Source organism: Dromaius novaehollandiae, chromosome 9 (genome assembly GCF_036370855.1).
Source record: "Dromaius novaehollandiae isolate bDroNov1 chromosome 9, bDroNov1.hap1, whole genome shotgun sequence".
In the NCBI taxonomy this organism is placed as follows: domain Eukaryota; kingdom Metazoa; phylum Chordata; class Aves; order Casuariiformes; family Dromaiidae; genus Dromaius; species Dromaius novaehollandiae.
Window position 1 is genome coordinate 1474993 of NC_088106.1, and position 17188 is coordinate 1492180.

Genomic DNA, 17188 nt, shown 5'->3' on the forward strand with positions numbered 1-17188 from the left:
GATAAGCGAGAGTTAAGCTTGAAGATCGCTATCACTTAAGTGAACTGGGGACTGTTCTGCAACTTCCTCGGATTTACCAGCCCTGCGTCTCTTCCAGGGACAAGGTGAGACAGTTTACAACAAATATCGAGGCCTCTTGAGCAATGCCGACAAGGCGGCTGGTGGTTTTGTTTAGTTCTCGTTATTTAGCATTTTGTCTGGATATTTTCAGCTTGGTTTGGATGGTAAAAATCATCTAATCAAGCCTAGTGTTTAGAGTGCTAAACAGATTGAACTTCCCATGTTTGCTATATGATGGAGTAATATAACTTAGTAAAATTCATAGTCTACGTAGCGGCTATTCCTGATGCTTTAGACCTAATTTTTTTTGAAGCAGTTAATTCCTCTTAAGAGAAGAAAGACACTTCACTAAGTTGAACTTAAAAGGAATGGAGGCCTTTGGTAAGTCACCAGTGTCGTTTTATGTTTCAACAGTAAAATAATAATGCGTGAGGAACCCAGAGCCAAATCCTGGTCCCTGAGAGGCTGATGCTAGCTTTGCCTGTGATTTTTGCTATTATCAAGTCAGACTTCTGTTATACGCGTGGGATAGATGTGGGTTATACACATGGCGGGGATGTGTCCTAGACACGTATGTAACTTAGTTTACAGTTACTTTATGATAATAATTCTACCACAGTATTTCCATGTTTATTATCACAGTAAATAATTATTGGAAATTTTATTTGTGCTTTTATCTGAACTGAGACATAAAGGGGATGGTTACATTACGGTGTAAAATTTGTCATTGATTTTCGGAGTTGCATTGATTTAGATAAGCAACAAGAAGTACTGGAATATATTCATTTGGGAAATGTAGGTGTAAATCAAGGAAGTAATTAGCTAACCTGTTTTCTTTATGGCATGTTGTACCGATGGTTTAAAACTAGAACTCCGCTTTGAGATGCTTCACTGCAGTGTTACTGGGGGGACCTGGTCTGTGCCGGTCGCGTAGGAGAAGACCTGCACTTTCTGTTTATACACCCTGAGGTTTATCAATACCTGGCAGCAATCTGCATCGTCAGTTCAGGAATATCTGCAGGAGCAAAACGCTGAGACCCTTTCACTGCCTTGGAATGAAGTCCTGTTACGTATACATAAGTCAGGAGTCACTTCCATGTGACGGAACCGTGCATCATTTTCTTCCTAGCTTTGAATAGAAAAAGTGCCGTCTTTCCTCAAACTACTACAAATTCTAAAAATGCCACTTTGCAAGAATTTGAGCGAGATATTAATTAGGCTGTACAAATACCTGACCAAAACATTGGCTGTTTAGAATTGCGTGTAACTAGCAATGGAGGAGATAGTTTTGAAAGGGATTCTGGAGGGACAAGAAAACTAACTGGCCAAATGAATTGAATTAGATCTCCAAAAGGTTCAGATAATTCTACACCACATATGAGATGGGGCTTTTTGGTTTGGTTTGGTTTTTCTCCTGTCCATTATGTTTTATTCCATCCGACTGTACTGGCCTGCCGTTGACGTTCTTCGTGTGCTTCCTTATGGATGTTGCGTATAAACGCTAATGGATTTCACTTGGTGCAGAGGCTGGCAGAAGTGTGTAGGAGCGTTGACCTTTCTGTGTCAGAAATGCGCCTGTCGCGGAGGAAGGGTCCTGCTAGAGGAGCGCGTTTCCCAGCGGCCTCGGGCACCTTCCCCCGGGGCCGTGCAGAAGGGCTCGGGTCGGGGCCAGGGCCGTCGCTCCGAGGGCACCCGGCTCGCCTCCAGCTCCCAGAAACCACCGATCCCGCTGCGCGACCACTTCGTATGCTGATTTATGCCTGCGAGCTTGCTGCTGGTGCCGGTCGTGATCTGCTGAGAGTCGGTTGGACAGGCTGCATGACCAGCATTAACACAGGCCCTTCAGCGCCTCACGGACGTGGGGTCTTGTGGGCGATTCTCTTCCTTCCGAGCGTGGACGTTGCGTATTTGCAAGGGGAGAAGCCCTCCCCTTCCCGCAGGCTCTGGGATCGCTCTTCAGATTGATCTATGCAGAGCGCAGCATAGAAATTGTACTTTGGGGAATAAAAATCTAGTGAAGTATTACTCGCAATATTCACGTTACAAGTATTTTTGCCTCCTTGACAATGGTGCCAGTGTTTCCTATGTCTTGAATATAATTCAGTTTCATGGAAAGCTCTATATAATGTAAAGCATTAAATACTTCAAAGAAAGCCAACAAAAAGCAGCAAAAAAGCAGCTACTTGTGTGTTTATGTCACTGAGAAAAATGCAGTGTCGACTGGCGTTGCCAGATCTCCTGCAATTCATCTTGCGGTAGTTATTAATAGCTAGCGGGAAGCTGAACGCTTAAAAATGCTGCTGAGAAAACTACCAGAGGGGAACTGATGAGCTGAACAGAAGCGAACCAGCGTGCTGACCAGCGTTCTTATTTAATGCCTAATAGGAATATAAGGAAGTCAATGCTTATTAAATTACTCCTGTATAATGTAAAGATCATAAATCTGCAGGCGTTTTGGTGCAGTTCAGTACCGTGCTCGGTGTGCGTGACGAGGATGCCTTCCTGCAGGCTTCCCGGGCGCGGGACGGAAAACGGGCACGGAAAACACGCAGAACTCGTGGGAAAGGTGCGAAGAGGAGCGCGGCCGCTCGCCGTGGGTGACCTGGCTGTCGGCGTGTCCCCGAGCTCCTGCCGTCCCCAAAGCATCTCCAGGCGCTGCCGTGTGCGTTGGTGTGCGTGGGGGTGTCTGCCCAGCGACTGGCTCCGCGGCCGGAGACGCGTGGTGCATCCTAGAGATAGGGTTTTATTGCTTCCCCTCGGCGACCGTCTAGATTTTCTGCAGCGTGCGGCTCTGTGATTCATTCTCCAGCTTCCTGCGTGTGTCACTTCGAACTCTGCCAAAGAACTGCAAAAGAAACAGGAGTTTGGAGACTGAATCTTTCTGCCGCTACTGAGCGTTAAATACAAAATGCAAAGTTTGCACGGTTTCTTCTACCTGAAAGCGAAGGGTTTGCTTTCCCATAACACTGCCATAAGCTTTGCTCTTCCCCGCAGTATTAGATAAAACGTTAATTAAAAAAATTTTTTTAAACTACTTACAGATGAGCATGAGCTTAGCTCCAAAACGCCTGTAATTGGTTGAATATTTTTTTACATACTTGAGATTGGTAGAATGGAAATACGGAAACGCAAATCTCGGGGTGCACTTTTTGCTTTTGCACATGCTGTCTCTCAGCTTTTCACATATAAATGGTTTCAGTTGCTGCGGATGGGAATCGTAGGACTGCTCGGCTACAGTTTGGTATTTACTCTCTACACCAATTTACCTGAATTTTCATGTTTCAGGTAGTTCTGACCTAATAAAGTCTTTGAGGACTAGGCAGTTTAATATTAATCTCTGTTGAAATGCTGGTTTAGCTCGTGTGCTTGAAGTTCTCTGTTTGAGATGTATTTTTTCATTATATCTTTTTTCCTCTTCTAATTAGCTGTCATCTACAAACTCAGAATCCTTTCTCTTAGTCAACCATCCTCTGTATGTTAGTGATTTAAAAGCTGGGCCTCCAGCATCAGTCCCTGATGCTCCTCTGTGATTGCCTGCTCAATAGAACCGACAAATTCTGCTCAGGACTGGTTATAATGCTCTTGCGCAACTAATTCTCAAGTAACTCAGTGAGGCATCTTTTCAGTTCCCCTCTGAACCCAGATCTCAGAAGCTGAATGTTACTTCTCAAAATGCATCTTTGCCCTTTAAATATCTGCTGTATCCGGGCCGCTGCTGTATCTCATCCGTCTGCCCTCGGTCTGCCGAATTCCTGAAGCCAAGCGAGGCATGACCTCCTTTCCTGAAACTGTGTGTCTTGAAAGCGCTGTCTTAAGCACTTATCCATACGCCTCCTTTAAACAAAGGTAATCTTTTCACCTCCAAAAATACTAACTCTATGTTGTTGCTAAGGTTCCGTATTTTGATTCTGGTTTAGAATTTCCTTCTGTTCTGTCTCATAATAGGTCTTGGAAATACATGAATGTTTCATTCTGTTTTCCCCCCCATCCTGTTTTCTGCTGACTCAGCACAGACTTTTTTTTTCCCCCAGACAACCATAGAGGGGAAAAATGCATACTATTTCTGCATAACTAACTAGTATTTCATTCATACGTTATTATATATATATAAAAATATTATAAAAATATCTTTTACTTCCTGGAGAGAGATCATTAAAGGCTTTATTCGCTGTCCCTGATGCAGGCTGTTACTTGTTTTATTGCATTTAATGCTGTGCATAATCCCATTGACTCCTTGTAAATGCTGCCTTAAGTGACGGGTTTGTCTGTGCTACTGTCTTCCACTGCGTAGGCCGTGCGTGCTCGGGTGTGTCTGCAGTGACTGTAGCACCCCTGAACAGGGGTTATCGGCTCGGTGCGGCGGAGTGGCACGTTCCTTCCCGCCGCCCCCACGGCAGACGCTCTCAGACGTCGCTCGGGGAGGAGCGTGGATGCAGCCCTGCCGCGCGCCCCGGGCCGGAGCGGGCCCCGCCGATGGCTCTGCCGGCGCTCCGCGTGGCTGAGGCTCGGCAGCGCCTGGGACCAGCCCAGACCGGGACGCGGATGGGCTCCAGGGTGGCACGCAGGATGGGAACTTATTTTCGGTTGGGAAGAGAGCTTGAGCCTGGCAAAGCCCCTGCTCAGTGTGGTGGTCTGTCCACTTTCCAGCCTGCGCCACTTCCAGGATGTGTCTCCGGCGCGGAGGAACTGGAGCGGTCTGACAAATCGTCAATAATTTCACTCTCTCTAGGCGGGAGGAGCTCAACGTTTTCGAAATGTGAATTCACCATTGGAAGAAATAGCTCTGCTTGTAGTGTTATCAGATAACGCGATGTCACCGTGATAATGAGCAAGTCCGAAAGGAAAATTTTCTTTTCTCCTCCCGCTTTGGTAAGTCAGAGTTTCTGCCTCGGTGTCCTTCCCGACCCTGGGGAAACCAGGTGGATCCACTGCAGACCCAGCGTGGTCCTTGCCCCGAGAAGCAGAGGAGTAAACAGCTCACGGGCCAGGCGAAACCGGGTCCCTGCAGCACGAGGAGCCCCGCGTTCGACGGCTGTTTCCAGGCAGAGCTCGAGGCTGCCGTGCCTCCACGAAGCGGGAGAGCAGAGGCTGCGGCTGCAGCTGGGCAGGATTCTCAACGGTCCCAGTTTTGCTGCCAAAGATGGAATATTGCCTGTTAGTCGTAAACTGACATTTTTGATTGGGAAGAAGAGATTTGCTGGCAAGAAGCTCTTTGATCTCAAAGTGTCTTTTAAAACATAAGTATGGTAATAGTTTGTTTAGAGTTTCTTATAAATTTATCGTGTTCATAACAAGTGCCAATGCTAGGCTAAAAAGAGTCAGACACACATGGGAATAAAAAGTTGAATCACTCTCTAATTCATTAGCTAATTCATAGTTAAACACTGTTCTCCCTCTTCTGATCCTGAAACCAATTCCAAGAGGATATTTCCTCCGCTCTGCTCTGTTGCAGTCTGTGCTCAGCATAGCGTGATGCGCCGCTTCTGCAGCCTTGCGAATATTGGGGGGGGGGAAAAATCCATTCATTTAAATCTGGAACAGCTGCTTATTTCATGCTTCCTTGTTTTTGCTTCTTGGAACCATCTCATTTTGGCTCAGATGTTTGCAAGTGGCTGTCCTTCATGGGTGAAAGCCTGGCCTCCAGTTTGCAGTCGGCGGGAGCTTTGCCACTGCCTGGGCTTCGCCCTCTGCAAATAATGGCACGTTGTCAACGGTGCGAGCGCGCGAGCCCGACCGGCTAGTCCTTGTTTGGTTTTTTTTCTTTTTATAGTTTTTCTTTTTTTTCCTGAAGGACTAGAAACAGCCTTCGAACTTAGTGGACCAATTACATACTGTGTATAAGACCAGCTCATATCAGAAGGGAGTATTTCACTGGGCATTAAAATGATCCAGCTGGTGGTTATAAAAAGTCTGTGGATAATTGCACCAGCTTGTGCAGAACCTGAAAATTAAATTAGCAGAAATTCACAGAAAGCATAACTCATAATAAGGACTTTCTTTTAACTAGCAGCAGTCACCGTTTTGCTGTTAACTTACCATACAAAGATATTTCACTATTTTCCATTATTTAAAATAGAAAAAAACCCAAAACACTCTAGGAATGTATTGAGTTCAAATGTTGGCCTGCTTTATCCCATTTTTATCCTCCAAGTTTAGGCTGGAAAAATTGTACTGGTAACTTGCGGGATGACTTATTTGCTCTCAAGCTTATATTGCATGTCTTGTGAAGCGTGTATTTTAAGATAACATTGGAAAAAATATCGTAATTTCTGTTTCCTCAGAGCTGTTCTAAGGAGAAAGGCAAGGTGTGCCTCCAGCGCCCTCGGGGGCACGGACGGCTCCCACCCGGCACCAGGGAGCGGCTGGAGATGCTGCCCGACGCGAGGGAAGCTCCCAGCACGCGCCCCGGTTCGTGCAGGACCTCGCGCCCTCCTTGCAGCGGCCAGTATTTGATTTAAACACCGGGCACCGTATTTGGTTTAAACTTCAGCTCTGCTTTCCATGTGTCTAGATGCAGGATCGTGCCTCTTCTTAGGAAGGCTGCTAACGGAGAGCTTCTTATTTTTATCTGGTTTACTCAAAAACCGACCTTCAAGAATTATGGGAAAAGTATTCATATCGTCTCTGCTCTCATAATGGGTTCCTAGATTTTCCACTTTGGAGTCTCAGAAACGCTACTGCATTCACTGATTTTTGACTTGATACAAGCCGAAATTAGGCATACCTGCTTAAAAATTGTTGATAAAACTTAGGCTCTTCACGGAAAAACTTTAAGGATGGAGACAAGATGTTGTGTGACCGTTTTAAGAGACTTGCTTGACATCTAATGCTAGGTAAATTATCTTCGTAAGATATAACTTTACGCTTTAATGACAGACCTCCATCGATAAGCCAAGTCCATTGACTCCCTGTTAAAGCAAACTTCCACTCGTCCTGGGGGCCCGGTGCTGCTAAATAAGCAAAGGAGAAACTTCTACCTTGCATTTAAACTCTGCCCATGGCTGCGGCTTTAAGTTAGTTATGTGCAGAGCCTGCAGCCGGGAGGTGGGAGAAGGCTAAGGAGCGCTGCTCTCCCAAAGGCTTCGTTCGCCGGGTGACCGACCTGGAGAAAACAGCCCTGAAACGGCGGCTGGTGTCTCCAAGAAGCCAAAGTTCTGCTTTGAGGATCAGCAGAGTACCCAAGACAGGTCTGTTTGCGCGTGCTTGTTTCCAGAGTGAAGTGTTTCTTACCCTTAGCACCCTTTGGTACTTTGCAAAACGCACTTTTGAGGCGAGTAGATGGTCTGCAGGCAGCAGAAAGCCGGCCGTCCCGAGGGGAGCGTTGAAGCCGAAAGCCGGGGCCCTGGAAGCAGAGGTGCTGCTGCAACGCAGCCGGGCTCCGGCACCCACGGCCCAGGGCTGGGGGTGAGTTTAGAGGCGGCACTCGGAGGTGTCACCCCCCGGGCGCTGCTGGAGTCCCCTGCCGTGCGCAGCCTAGTTCATTTTTCCAGAAACCTTCTTTTTATGACGTGCTTTTCTGCTTACTGCCTTAATGCGAAGGGTGCAACTTTAAATGCCGAGTTAGAAACTCCAGCTTATGTTTAAGGAGTAGGGTAATGATTAAGCCGAGGCTGCGGGGATCCTGCCCTGTTCTTGGCTTGTAAGGACGGCGCTGACCGGTCCGCGCCCGGGCGAGCGCTGCTCTGGCTTTATCGGAGCGGGTGCGGGAAGGGCCGTGCCCTGGAGCAGGCGTTCCCAGGCCCAGGTCGTTAGTCCGTGCCGTTTAAGAGCAGCACGACTGCTTCTGCAGACTGTTGGGGCGCAGAAAAATAACTAATGGCACTTTGGGCTAGCGTCAAAGTAAGACGACGGTGTCTTCTCTGCCCGCTGTGGTCTGGGTCTGTCGCTGCGTTTTGGCCAAGTGGTGGGTGTGTGAGCCCCTCCGTAGATCCCCTGCGATTTGTGATTACAGAAAAATCCTGTAACTTGTATTTTGACTTGGTTGGAATCAGATCCTAGGTAAGAGGCAGACAAAGTAATAATTCTTTTTCTCCTTTTTTTCTTTGATTTGATAACTTCTTTTAATATATTCATGAAAGGATGGGTCTGAGCATGTGCGAATGAGAGCTTTTTGAAGGGGAAATTCAATGGTCTTCCCTGCCTGCGTTTTAAAAAAGCAAAAACAAAAAACCTTGAATGGACTGAAATCATATCTTCTTAAAAGCAGATGCTTTTGTTGTTTTGCTAGCCTGATTGAGTGGAATGGTTTCTTCGTTCTCTGAGCCGTTTTCAAGCTGAAACGTAGGGACTGGGGCTTCTGGCAGCGCTCAGAGCCATGCTGCGGTCAGTGGAGCTCTGTGCTTGGAATATCTGAAAAGAGTGCCCCTGTGAAAAGGGGTGCCCGATCCCCTCCTCCTCCTCAAAAAATAAATAAATAAAAATAAAAGAAAATTTAAAGTGCTTTTTTTCTTTAGATGTCACTGTTGAAATCAAGGATGAGAACTCTTTCTTGAGCAGACATTTATGTACGACGCTGTAGAAAGCGGCCATGGGGGAGGAGGCAGCAAGAGCCGTCGCCCCGGAGGACCTGCCCAGGTCCTGGGTTTGCGGATGAGGCGGGTGACGCCCTTCAGATGGGTGACCCTTTCCGAAACGTGTCTTCTGCATTTGATGGTCTCTGGTTGCTTCTTCCTCAGAAAAAGATGTTCAACTTAGGAAAATGGTGTAGCCTCTTGAGATTGTGTTAACCTCACTCTAGCCCGTGGGGAGGGCAAAAGCATTTGCGCTGTGTTGGTTGCTTGCTCAGGCTGGTAAAACACGTGCTGTCAAAAAAGCTTCTGTTCGGAGGCATTTTGTCGTCGGGGATATGCTCGAAAGGAGGGCAGAACCAGACCCTGGAGGCTTAACGGCCATTAAGGAAATCAAGGACTAAGGTTTATTTAAGAGCCAGCGAGTTACTGCAGGTATGGCTAGCCATTAGCGATCTGTGCTGGGAAGAGGGGTGAACTGGAATACTTTGGAAAACTTGCACTTAGGAATGCTGAAGAGATTTCCACACAGGTCGAATCGTGGTGCAGCTTTCCCACCGGAGCAACGGCTATAGCCGAGTCTCAGCATCGCGGGAAGATGGGTGCAGTTCCCGCCATAGCAGCGCAGGACTGCTCTTTAACGCTGTAATAGTCGTGTAAACACTCGGTTGAAGCCCCAGTACGCTACGTTCTGCCCCGAGCTGTAAGCCGTAACGGTGGGGACCGCAGCACGTGCACGAGCCCCTGTGTCCGCGTGTCGGGTGCCAGCGCAGCCCTGCCGGGGCCGCGGCTCCGCCGCTCCGTGCTGTGTCCCGGGCTGCGCCGGGTCTTCCGAAGTCCTGGAGGGTTAAAGCGTGCACTGAAGTGGTGGTGTCTTTACCCGGAGGTGTGGGGCAGCAGTCGGCGAGGGCTCTGCACGCGTGTCGGGGAAGCCCTCACCGCTGTGAGTCGAGGAGTTGGGACTCGGGCTCTGACCTGAACGCTTATCGCAGGCAATCCCGCTGGTTTATGGAAGCAGTGCATCTCTGTAAGGCCTGCTCCAGCCAGCCGTTCTGCACTTTGATATTTATTTAAATCTTTGAGTCTCGCTGGCTGCGGTGGGGCCGGGCCTGCTTTCCGCGGAGCGCCGTACGCGAAGCCTTGCTCCTTCCCGGCGCCGAGCACCCCGGCAGCGCGCCCGCCGTTTCCCCCGGGCCCCCGTTTCCCGCGGCTCCCGAGCGGAGCGGACCCGCCAGGCAGCTTCAGGGGTTCATGGCTGCGTTGCCAAAAGCGAGTGCTCTGCCCGCCTTTTCTTCCATAAATGACAATATCCTCCTGCGGGTTAAGGCGTCTTTGTGCCACTGTGCACGTATGCTTCTGTCCTGGACATTCACGGGCTTTGCCTTGAGCTGCCTTAGTTAGGGCTGATAGCAAACCCCGGTTTAGCACATCTCCCGTGCTCTGCGGCTCGTGCAAATACAAAGTTCACCTCTCCGTCCTGCAGCCTCGGCCACCGCCGTTCCACTCCCTCCGCTTGCTCCGCGGGCCCTTGTTGTGTGTTATTGCAGAGCGAATTGTCCTTTTTCTTTTTTTTTTATGACTATAAGTAGGAAAGATGGCGTAGAGCATGTGCTCTCTGTGCTAATTTTGTTTAGAACAACGTTCCTCTGCTCTGTGCCAGAGAAGCGCGCTTCTACGTCCCTCGGCGGAGCCGCCACCCCACGCACGGACGCCCGCGCCGGCCGGGTGCCGCGGGGACTGCTCTGCGAGCGGAGGAAGGCGGCCGCGAGAAACGTCCTCCCTTAAATCAGGTGTCCTTAGAGCTGCCAGCCCCGAAATGAAAACGGGGGTATAGTCCGTGTCTGCAGCGCTCGTAATCTGCTTCTGTCTTTTCAGATATAGCATCATTATTATTATTGTTATTGCATTTTTAATGTGCTGCAGCATATTTGCATAATGAGGGTGGTAACTATCTACTACTGCTCAGGCAAAGCATCAGAATGAAGTTTTTTTGATTTTATTTGAAAGATCCAAAAGCCAGGCTGCCAATCCCTTTGCCTAGCACCCCTTTTTGGGGCAGATTCTCTGTGAACAGCTGGCAGGAATAACCGCTCTACCCGGGAACATGTGCCACCAGCACGAAAGGGAACCTCCAGCCTCCAAGGGCAGTAAACTTGCTGCTCTGAAACCTGGAAATTGGTGTCCGGAATATATTGAGCTCTGGCTGTTTGCAGCCGAGGGACTCGATCGCTCCGGTGATGTTTTGTAACTTCTAATTGCAGTAATTAGAAGTTGCTGCCTGCTGCGCAGCAGAGCTCGGCAGCTTCAGCTGCAAAGCGCTAGCAGAGCTTCGCCAAACACGTGAAAAGCAGCGCTGTCGCCGAGCAGAGCCGTTAGACTTGCTGCGAAAAGTGAAATTAAAAAAAAAAAGAGCAGCATTATATTTGCAGTAATGCTGTCAGTTCATCTGCAACAGTTTTAAGTTCGTATGTCTGGTTTTAGGCACTAAAAAAAAGGTTGTCCCAGTGGCTACTCCAATTTTAATTTCTTTTCCTCTAAGAGGAAAGGAAGCCGGTACCATTTCCTTTTGCTGACTTCACCATCTCCCCTCATGTTCTTTCACTTGAAACCACTCTTACTCTGCTATTTATTAGATGTAAAATGCAACTGAAAAATTAACAATCGACCTCTAAAGAGTGCCAAGTTAGCTATCTTCCAAAATATGGAGTTTTCTAGTAGTTTTCATAAAGATTTGAAAAGACACATACAGTGGGAATGTCTTTATAACAAGCCCTTTGTGAACTGCTGGAAGAAAATGAAGCAATACGCTCTTTGATTTAGAGCACCACCTTTAAATCCTTAGCGACTAAAACTCCTTAGCTTTTAAGAGAAGAAAATCATTTCTTCCATTCAGAACATTTAAGAAAAATCATTCTTTTTATTTTAAAATATTCCTAATCAACAAGAAAATTATCCATGGTTACAGAAATGTCTGCTTTTGAAACCTCTCATTGTTGAAGTGTTTTTCAGAATACAAAAGCGTACCAGGCCTGAAAACTGTGAGAACGCAAGGATTTCTTCGCTTTTGGAGCAGTTTCTGAAATCCCGTAACTTTTCGCTGGCGCTGCCGGTTGGAGCTGCCGCTGCCACCAGCGCGATGGGGACGACGCTGCCGCCCGCTCCCGCCGGGGGGGAGCTCCCTGTTTTATTTATTCCCTGCCGGTACCGACGCCCCGTCCCCGCGGCTTTCCCCTTCCGAGGTTGCTGGAGCTGGAGCCCGCGTGAACCTACCGGCATCTCCGCGTCGCTTCCCCTCCCCGCGACAGCAGCGCGCAGGCAGCCGGTGTGCGCTTGCAAATTCCGGGGGAAAACGAGAAACCAATTTTTTTAAATAGAGCGTTTTGATCAAACTTCAGCAGCTGTTCACAGAGGCGTGTGTTATCTCTTCAAGCACCTGTAGAAGTTTAAATCTTCCAGCAAATTCAGCGCTCTCAGTACTCTGGGGCACTAATGAAGAACCTTGCGCGTTCAGCGAGACGCGGTTCTCCGGCGAGGTGGTACGAGACCTGCCTCCTAACAACGAATGTGAGAGAGGATTTGTTTTTTTCCCTTTATATCTGTCTCCATGTCCTTTCTGATCTCAGTTGTTGTCCTGGTGGAATGATAAAACGATTTGAACGTTGTCCATCGCGGTCAAATCCGAACGCTCCTCTGTCCAGCCGAAGCAGCAGCACGCCCGGCCCTGGTCCTAGCCGTCAGAGCACAAAGCCGTAAGGCAGGTGGAGGTGTACTTTTAAGCGTCATAAGACTTTTTTTCATGAAAACTGCTGTAAATTTTTCATGAAAACTCTGGTCCACAGAGAGGCCTGGATGCCAGGGGTTTCCGGGACTGCTGCTGAACCCGGTACCCCGAGGTTTCCTCCGCCCGATGCGGAGGATGGGGGAGAGGTGGGATCGGATCGCGGGCCGCCAGGGCTGCTGCTCGCAGCGTGGCTAAAGCGAGCGAGGCTCCCGGCTGCCGAGGAGGCAGAGCACCAGCCCTGGGCTTCCTCCTCGCCGCCAGCGGCTCCCATAGCACAGGACACGGCCACGGCAGTGCTGGTGATGATGGCACTCTTCCTCCTGTGCCCACGCGTAGGCCAGGCCCCGGCCCTGAGCCCTGGCGATCCTCCTTGCGGTTTTGCAGCGGTGATATTGGTCTCCTGTGATATTAGTCCCCATCTGCGTGTTCCTTCAAAGCACCTAACGCCAAATTACAAAATATGAAAACTCACTTTTTTGGGGGAAAAAAAATTAATTTTCATTAACATTAAGCAGTGTTGGCGAATTTGTTAAGGATAATGAACAGTTTAGTATTTGCAGCGAGCCAGACGTTGTGCTTCCAGCTGCAAGACGTGTATAAGCTCTGTCCTGACAGCTCCACCCCTTCTTTTAGCGAGAGGTGTAATGCCTCCCTGGATGTTCTGTCGGCGGATCGTTTCCTGTTCGTAAAACAGCCTGAAATTTAAAAAAACTGAGGAATTACGGTGGTGGTGATATGCATCTCTGGGGCTATGTTTCTTCAATTTATCAGTCTTATGTTAACAAAAAGGCTGGATTTCCTCTGTGTTTTGTCAGCTGCTCCTCTTGGTTCCTTGGGGACCAGTGCGTGTGCCGTGCTCTTGCCCCCCAGGTAAGGCAAGTAATCTTCGGTTTTTCCAGACTGGCTACTGCTCTGGCAGTGAAGGATTGCGTTCTTCCTGTGGGGTTTACACTCTCGCCGTATCTCGCTCTTCCTTCGTTCGGGCAACCTTTGCGTCAGTTAAAGACTGGTAAGGGCTGTTTTAAGGAGGAGGCCAGGTGGCTTTTGGGCAGAGCAGGCGAGCCAGCGCTACGTCACTGTCCCCATAACGGAATACAGGAGGTGAGCAAAGCCCGCGACCGTAACGCCGTCACCTCTCCGTGGCTCCTGGAGCAACGGGTGATGCGCAAGCACCGCTCCGAGCTGGTGACTGAGCCGGAGCCCTCCGAGCCCTCCGGCGACGCCGGCGCTTCGGGAAACGGGAGCTGAGCTCTGGCGCTTAGACAGCCGTGAGGTTACTTCCAGCTTCGGCAAGCCAGCGCTTGCCGTCCCGATGATCAAAAGCAGACGGGAGCGAGTCCGTGGCCCGTGGAAGTCTATTTGGGCAGGCGGCACCTGGGATTTATTTTACCCTACTCGAGCAGGGATGGGGTGAAACACGTGGCCGGGCTGGGCTGGGCTTGGCTGGGCCGGGCTGGGCTGGGCTCCTCCGGGGCTCGCCGGGCCCGTGCTGGGGTCTGGCACCCGCCCTGCCCGCGTCCCGGCCCGGGAGCCTGCGCGGCGGCCGAGCCCCCGCTCCGTAGGGCCCCTTCCCCCCCGGTGTCGCTGCCGAGGAAGGAGACCCCGGCTGATGCCGTCCCTCGTGGCTTACACGTGCGCTTTCCCCTTGCAGGTGCTTCGGCCTGTGGCCTAAAGCCTCCCAAGGGCGCGCTGCTTCGCGGAGGGGTCTCTGGACCAGGGGAGCATCCCTGGAAGGCAGGTTGCAAACAGTTTGTGGATTCGTGCAAAGCTCATTAACCGCGTGCAAATATTTTCCCCGCTGCTCTTGACCATCCCCCGGGTTTGGCCACCGCTTTGGTGGTCCCAGGATGCTCCTCCTCCTCCTCTTCCTTCCTCCTCCCTGCGGGGCAGCCGATCCCCCAGCGTGGGTGCCTGCCTGCCGCGGGGCGACGGGAGGAGGGTATGCCTGCAAACGGGAATGCAGCGAAGGCCACAGCAGTGCCGCGAGCATAAATCCTTCGGAAAATTGCGGCTCAGGTCAGGTTCGGGCAGTGCTTGCGATCTGCGCCTTGCTGTTGTCCTGCCCTAACTCCCGCCACAACTGCTGAAACTTTTGCATGCCCAGGAAATAGCCGAAACCTTGTTCCGTCCCGGGAGGTGGTCACGGTGAAATCGAACCTTTTGTGCAACATCCTCTTTTGAGCCGAAAGGCACCGAGGGGTTGAGCAAACTGCAGCACTGCAAATGCAGAAATTGCTCTGTGTTGAAAGAGTGCAGTCGCCTGCCCCCAGCTATACTGGGGTAAAACAGTGTAAAACTAAGGAATTACTAAAAAGCAGATCGAGTGCTTTTGCTGTAGGCTGTTCTGATAGTAATCTGTGTAATACTTGTGCTGGTTATTAATTAAAAAAAAAAAGTTGCACATACAAGAATTGAAAAACGGAGCAGTGTGTGCAGAAGATGCATTGATTTAAGTGCTCACATTTAGAAAATAGGAGGAAAACTTTAAAATTTCTTCAGTAAATAAGAAAAAGTGATGCTGTTTCTTCGGCAGGGAAAAAAAACAGTGTCAAGCTGTCAAGAGAAGCAGTATTAGGTAGTCTTGCCAGTTTGTTTCAGCTATTTTTTCAGTTATTATTCAGTTATTTACTTTATTTGAATATTGCATTACTCTTTAGCCCTGTTGACGGTGGCCACGCCGTGGCATTCGCACAGAAGCGCTTTAGCGTTCCCGGGTGGGTGTCGCTAGGATTCATCTTCTCCGGCGACCTTGGTTTGCTTCGTGGGCGGTTTCGTCGAGACGGCTCGGCCGTCCTCCCTCGGCGATGGGGGAAACAGGCAGAAGCTGAAACGTGGAAGCGCTCTGCTTGCCACATTTCGCCTTTCCCTGTAATAAATTGTGTCACTGCTCGGACTATCTCGAGACTACGGCCTTTTATGGCCGCACCGGGTGCCAGCCCAAACCGTGCTCTTCCCCCACCCATTTCCCCCGCTGATAAAACAAACAAAAAACCAGCCCGAGACACCAATTAACGTATGCGTTTTTTCCCTAGGTGTTTATGACTCTGCTCCCATACTCGGGCTCCCCAGATGCTCCCATTCTGGCACAGCGCAGGTTGCATCCTGCTCCCTAACCCGGCGCAAAGGCAAGGGGAAGGGCACGCCCGTGCTGCATCGCGCCCTTGGCCGCGGCCGTGCTCCCGCTCCCGGTGCCGGCTCCGTGCAGCGCTGCCGCCGCGGGCGGAAGCAGGGCAGGGCGTCTGGTGGCCCAAACTCGGCTGTTTGCAGGAAGATTTACGAACGGCCACGTCCAGGAGCAGCCGGCGAGGCTTTGAAGTGCTCTTCCAGCGCTCTGGCTTGCGCCGGGCTGTCGTGCTGCTGCCGCGCGGCCACCTTCCCGCAGCACCCCGGGCAGCGGCGCGAGCGCGAGCGGGCTCGAGCCTCGTCGCAGCCTACCAAAACCCTCCCGCTCCAGCCAGGACTGTGCAGAAAACCATAAAAGGAAAGGAATAGAATTCCACTGCTGGCTCTTAGTGCTGAAACGCTAAAATGGGAGTGCAACCGAATTTGTTTTTGCCGGAGCTGGCGGGAGGGGTGTGAAACAAAATGCCGGTATACAAAAATGTGTAAGTTGCCATAAAAAGGTATTTTGTGGAAACTCTCTCACTCCTGCCCTGAGCCTTTCGAGCTCCTGTGCTGAAAATCGAAGAAATGGCATTCTTTCTATTTGGCTAAGAATATTTGGGTCACAGGAATTCATGTGCGTTCCAGTCATTATAGTGTAATTATTTAAATGTAAGTGCAGGCCAGCTTTCAGTAACTTTCCATGTTCACATCAAGACCAAGCCTGATTCTGAAGTGTTATTTTTAATCTCCTTCGCTGGCAAGAGCCGTGCTTCCTCTCGCACACCGTTGTGTAAGTACAGTCGGTGCGGCTGTGCGCGAAGCGCCGGGGGGTTGTAGTTGCTCTGCTGTTCTTGACAGATACTCACACCGATAGCGATCCAGCAGCATTAATAAATCTCTGCATTTCAGTGGTGAAACCAGCCAGTAAAACTCCAGTGAGCCAATGCGAATCAGCTGATGTTTCTGCAACGACTGTTGGAAAAGCTGTAGCTGGGCTTTGCATCGGTGGTTGCGCCCCGTTAGCAAACAGCCCCGTTCCTGCGATTGCCGTTTTCTGGGTAGGGGAATCGTTGCTATGTACTTCCACTTGTGCAACTTGACAATTTTGCAACAAAATGCTTTTAAAATGTGGTTGCTTTGGATCGTAGCTACATAAAAACCCTCTTGTGAAGCAAAGGAAATACTTTGATAAAATGCCAAAATGCCAGAGCTTTCAAACAGATTAGATTTACTGCTTCTGTTAGCACAGCAGCACGCATACTTTTAGTTAAATATTAAAGCAACTAATAACTAGTTGGCTACAGTGTCTTTCCATGAAGTATTTGTTAGCTTCTAAATGTGGCTGTTAAACTATTTGATGCATCTGCTCTGGTTGCAGTTCATGGCTTCATTTAATCTCTGAAGCATGCAGCAGCATCTTGCTGCTTTTGTAGAGTAATAATAGTAAAAGTTAGATTAATCTATCAGATACAATCCTTTGATTGCTGCAAATTGCCGAAGGAAGAGCTCTGAATTTCCTAGCTCGGTGCCAGGGTGAGATCTGCAGCATCACCTTGTCCGTTCCTTTGGAAAGGCATGGCAATGTCCCCTTTCTGGCTGCGCGGGTTTGGGCAGAAGACCCCGTGGAAGTTTTTTCCCGGTTTTCCAGCAAGTTCTCCGGAGATGTAGATGACAGGTACGTTCCGACTTTCGTGCTGGTGGATTAATCGTGGCTTCTCGGTCCCGTCCTGGCTGC

At 49.8% G+C, this 17188-nt stretch overlaps 1 long non-coding RNA gene across 1 annotated transcript in view; it reads left to right on the forward strand.

The window, feature by feature from the left end:
* The window catches only part of LOC112981350 (uncharacterized), a 28133-nt gene extending 19643 nt beyond the window's left edge, over positions 1 to 8490 (forward strand). The window contains exons 7-8 of the long non-coding RNA XR_010390383.1: positions 6342 to 6468; positions 6572 to 8490. This is a non-coding gene — a long non-coding RNA (uncharacterized LOC112981350). The remainder of the gene's footprint in view (positions 1 to 6341; positions 6469 to 6571) is intronic.
* The last annotated feature ends 8698 nt before the right edge of the window (positions 8491 to 17188 follow it).